At 32.0% G+C, this 5714-nt stretch overlaps 1 long non-coding RNA gene across 1 annotated transcript; it reads right to left on the reverse strand.

Moving 5' to 3' along the window:
• Positions 1-361: 361 nt before the first annotated feature.
• LOC117109100 lies at positions 362-3601 on the reverse strand. The gene is made up of 4 exons (XR_004445464.1): positions 3068-3601; positions 2412-2547; positions 1452-1539; positions 362-942 (listed from the first exon to the last, which is right to left on the reverse strand). It is a non-coding gene; the product is annotated as an uncharacterized LOC117109100 (long non-coding RNA).
• Positions 3602-5714: the final 2113 nt, after the last annotated feature.

Below are 5714 nucleotides of genomic sequence, written 5' to 3' on the forward strand. Positions count from 1 at the left end.
TGATTGGTGGATGTAATATAATTAGGAAGAAATATACATGTCTCTGGATATTTCAAGGCAGCGGAGGGCATAATAGAAATAAAGAAAAACTGAAAATGAAATTTTATTTTTATTCAAAATCATCAACATTTGCAGTCGGCAGGTTCGCTAATCAAGGTATAAAAAAAGTCTCGCCGCACATACATTAAAAACATTGCGATTTGCAACAATTATGTTTGGTGTGGAGCTGCCTATCCATGATGGAGTTGAGGTACATTGTTGAAATTTGTAACACGTACACATAATTATAGTTATACTCCTGTTGTGCAAGTTTTAATACCTTGTAACTGGCCATATGGTCAACGATCAACCCAAAAAGAGATGATTTTTATATTGCTTTGTCTCTTGGTCTGACATTGGGGTGTACCCATACCTCCACTGTTTACTTTTAGACAGTACTTGCTTAAGGTTATACAGCTGTACCTAGAAATAATGTATTTGCCATTTAGGCATCCTTAGATTTATGCGACTTCTGGGTTCACGGGGAATGTTAAGAATTCATTTTGTTTGTGATAACCATGATTTGTATATACTGTAGCTACCTAACCATGATGAGTTGAGTACATTGAGCTGAAAATTGTCAGTATACAGTACTGTAACTCGTCGAATAGAAGCTATGCCCTTTCAAATGAGCTTCTTTTCGAGATAGGATTCACTTTGAGGCTACTTATATATAAGTAATGTTATTGATCATTGTATAATGTTGACATACCTGTATAGTTAAACAATTTCTTCAGCAATTCTTGGTGCCCACTGTTTCGGGAGGACTGCACCAGGGCCTTTTTAAAGACAGAAGGATCTTTCAGTCTCATTGGGAACCATTATGGTCATGGTTGAGATGTTCATATAATGATGCAACCTCATCATAAACCAGCAAAGCCTCACCTCGATTTGCTTTTTTATCTGGTGAAATAATAATATTATTAATAATAATAATAATAATAATAATAAAAACTTGTAAAACGCCGGTAAAACTTGTAAAACGCTCATGGCGCCCTCCACAAGAAGTCAAAAATATGAGAGACAAAAATGATGTACTCTTTAAGATTACTGTCATTGATGCAGTTTTTATACACGGTTTCTTTAATTTATTTACAATTTTTTTTTTAAATCTCACATCTTTGTCAATTGTAACTGTTGACAATCTGTACATATTGTTTTTACTCAGCCAGTTATTGGTTTTAAATGACATTTTATTTTTTTCAAATATTTGAAATTAGTCATATTACTATTATGCAAGGTCTGGAAATAAACTTAATGTAGATATGAAATACCAAAACAATTTGTTTGGACTTACTATTTTCACAGCTTTCTAGATGTGTATAAGAGACAGACTTATGAAATACCAAAACAATTTGTTTGGGCTTCATTTTCACAGCTTTCTCTTAACCCTGGTGCACAAATACAGTTACCTGTCTTGTCATCGCATATGTTACCATTAAAACAAATATTACAAATACTTGTACATCTAGGTGCACCCCAGCGGCAAAGGTGGACATTCTGAATGAAATAAATATCTCATAATGTTTTAACATATTAATATATGGCAATGCATTTAGGTTTAACAAATCTAACACTGACTATTATTAAAGAAGCATGGGCTAAGAGTCTACATGGTGCTCACACAAAATGTGTTATGATTACGTACACTGTACAAGGATGCTATTGCTTGTTCAGTGGCGGATCCAGAAATTTGAAATGGGGGGGGGGCCCCCAGGAAGGGACATTCACCGCAGAGGGTCTAGCACCTGAGACCCACCGTGGTTGGGGCTGAGGTAAGAAAATTTAAGATTTTAGCACTCTCAGACCTAAATTTAATTATAATTCTTCTTTTTTTTTTATAATTTGAAAAAATTAAGAAAGGTGGGGGGGGGGTCACTGTAAAATCAGTCAATCAAAGAATCAGATATTATTATGTTATACTTAGCTGTGCAAACCTTCAAACACAACTAGCGACAGATCCAGGAATTTGAAATAGAAGGGGCCAAGAAAGGGACTTTCACAGATGGAGGGTCTATACCCTCAGCCCAATCATAGTTGGGACTGAGGTAAGACCATATTGCATATGATTATCACATTATTCAATTATAAAAGCAAATGAAACTTATAATTATATGCATGGCACTATGCAATACCACATTCAAAACAATGTTATATATAATTCATAACCATGTTTTAATGAGAATGATTAAACTAATTATTTGATCATTTGGGATCCTCAATACTTTATTAGAACATGATTTATGTGAAACTTGACTATTTTCACTGGAATAATGCTACAACCACTTAAAAAAACAGCCGATATGCAAACATTGTACCATGTTATGTTTTTGTTATTTTTTATAAATAAACAAAGGTGAAGACGTACTTACAGAACACTTTTAAGACCTGTCAGGTCTCATTCTCAACCTGCATTTCATTACTTCCGTCTAGCAGATGAATGTGCGATGACCTTTACAACCTACTATACTATTAACATCCAGATGAATTTTTTCAACTTATTTAAAACTTCAAAAATGACCAAAAAAAATAAAAAACAGAGAGATATAAGTATAACAACAGTATTAAGTTTTAAATATTAATATTCCATTATTTAAAAAATTCAATATTTTTTTTAATGTTTTCGTATTTTATGATGAAATATCAGAAAATTTCTGAAACCTATATGTAAAGTCAAAGCACTAATCAGTGTAATTCCTCAACTTAATAAAAAAGATCTAAATACTGTAAATCCAAAATAAATCTTTTTTTCCTCTGTCTCCCTTGTAATTCACTTAAACTGTAGGCCTACATTTATATTTGCTGTGAAATTTCAATTCTTTTCTTATCTTGTTATAGTTAATTAATTATCCTATGTACATATGAATGGAATTTGTAATTTCTGTGTATTTTTAACTTTCCACATTTTTATTTCTTTTGTTTTTCATTTTTTTTTGTTTTAAATATGTAATGACATGTAATTCAGATTTACTGTGAAATGAGGAAATGAAAATTGAATTATTATGATTTACCAATAGTGTTAACTTACTTATTCAGGCCAATTTCTGAAGGTGGAAATGCCTTACTGCCACTGGATCGATGCACTTTTAGATTCTAGAGAGACAAATAAAATCAAAAACTGCAACAAATGAACATTTATAGTAAATGCAATTAGTTTAATGATGGGTTAGAAAGAGTGAAATTAAGTTTCAAATTTTCTTTTCTGAAATAAAATTTCCACCAAAAATCAAACTTTAAATATAAAGCCAAATAAAATTAATTGATCACCTCAAATTGTGGGTCATCATTAAAATATTTACTCTTTCATTTCTGATTTTAGCACTCAGACCTAAATTTTATTATAATTCTTCTTTTTTTCTCTTTTTCTTTTCTAATTAAGAAGTTGGAGGGGGGTGTGGTGAATCCACTACTGTAAAATCAATCAATCAATCGAATATTCTTATGTTATACTTAGCTGTGCAAACTTTCAAACACTATGGAACGACAAATTACAAGTGGCGCAGTGAAAAAGTCAGTCGCAGTGCAAAACTAAAGTGGTGCAGTGCAAAACTAAAGTGGCACAGTGCAAACTCAAAATGTGTGTGCCACCACTTTAGTTTTGCACTGCGTCACTTTAGTTTTGCACTGCGTCACTTTAGTTTTGCACTGTGCCACTTGACTTTTGCACTGCGATTGTAGCTTGTCCTTTTCGCGATATCACGCCAAAAGGACAAACTACAATCACAGTGCAAAAGTCAAGTGGCACAGTGCAAAACTAAAGTGGCGCAGTGCAAAACTAATGTGGTGGCACACGTATTTTAAGTTTGCACTGCGCCACTTTAGTTTTGCACTGCGCCACTTGACTTTTGCACTGTGCCACTTGACTTTTGTACTGTGCCGCTTGACTTTTGGCGATATTGTATGGAACGCCAATTTGGCATTAAAATAAAAATTAACTAATTTTTACTAGGTAGGCCTATATTATTATTATTATTATTCAATATCTTGTGACGCGCCTTGAACTATATTTAGGCAAAGATAAACTAAAACAATAATTACATACATATTCGCAAAAGTATAGTGCAGCCCAATAGAATGAATTTTTATTTCTTTTATTGAATGTTCTTCTGGAAATTAATCCCACTTTAATAGTATGTTCTATCTCCTTTTTAAATCACCATTTACACATGTAAATTAGGATCCAATTCCTCAATCATCTACATCAAAAATTGGATACTGAAATACAAATATCGACGGAACAAGTCGAAGTTCCAAATTTAGTAGCGCACGTGGGAAAAATACACAGCCGTGGGAAAATACGAAGTTCAATCCTTGTTGTACGGCAACAAGTTAGCCATGTCAAAACTAACATCTCAGACAGCGNNNNTGAACCCATTTCGAACAAGATTGTTGTAGTCAGGGCCTAGCTATTTAATTAATTTATCAAAGCCCTGGATTCTTTTGACTGCCTAGCCTACGCAAATTCAACACATTATTTAATACAGTAATACGTAGCAACATGTTTTGAAAAGCGTCTTGAGTTTAAAGAATGAATGAGGTGCATTTGAAAATTACACCAAGGAATCTAACGAATTTGAATTAGATGTCTACTGAAAAGAGTAACCAGTAGAAACTTGCTTTGTTGAGTTGCCTCTTTATTACAGGTTGATTCCAAATGGTCTTTAGGATTAAAAGCAAGAATATACACTTATAAAAACATTGGAATGCGTAAATTTCACTTCATAATTAACCAAGAAAACGTCTACTGGTGTGTCGTGTTAATCAACAGATAATCTTCATGGCAATGCGAGTATAGCTAAAGCGTCTCGTTTTCACAGCGTATGGTATGCTTGTCGTTAAACGATGTCTATTTAACTATCGTCTGGTGTTTCGAGTGAGTCCGAGATTTGGAATAGGGAGTTCATGTTTTCGAAAAGTATTTTATTAAAAGAAGAATAGGAATGAGTTTGGGACTTAAGAAAATGTTTGGTTTTGCGTGAAATTCGATTTTGTGGGCATTGAGTACGCATAGTAATTTTCTATGTTTATAATATTTTTTTTTTTTCGAAAATGTGCAAGTCGAAATCTGTATAATATATATATAACTCGAACTTTTTATGCCAGTCCCATTAGATTCGACTTAGGCGAACTCGACTGATTGAAAAAAAAAGATAAAAATATATCATTTTTATAAAATTCAACCGCGGGTAATTGTAATTAATGATAACAATTAAAGTACAGTTGTAATAACTTATAGGCCTACAGGTAAATTACGCTACATAAGAATGAACTATTATTATTATTATTATTATTATTATTATTATTATTATTATTATTATTATATTATTATTAAAGGCCACAGTAATATATGAATAATTAAAATGCCAAAACAGTATTTATTTTTCAATATATAAATATCAGAAATCGCTGTGGCACACTAAGACCACAATAAAATTAATATATTCATTTAAATATTGAAATTGTATTATGAAAAATGTTTAAAAAATGTTTAAAACCGTATAGTTTACATTCTGTCAAAATGTAAACAGGAAAAAGAGGAAGAAATCTACTTGAGTCAAAAAACGAATCTGTGTCCTTTAATTTTTTGATTTGCCAAAAAAATTATTACTGTATATATTATTGGTCTAATTAATAAATTTAAATGCTGAAAATGTCAATCTGAGCTGTAAATACAA

Source organism: Anneissia japonica, unplaced genomic scaffold (assembly GCF_011630105.1).
Source record: "Anneissia japonica isolate Jap-2015-1 unplaced genomic scaffold, ASM1163010v1 scaffold100871_len7090_cov108, whole genome shotgun sequence".
Lineage (NCBI taxonomy): Eukaryota > Metazoa > Echinodermata > Crinoidea > Comatulida > Comatulidae > Anneissia > Anneissia japonica.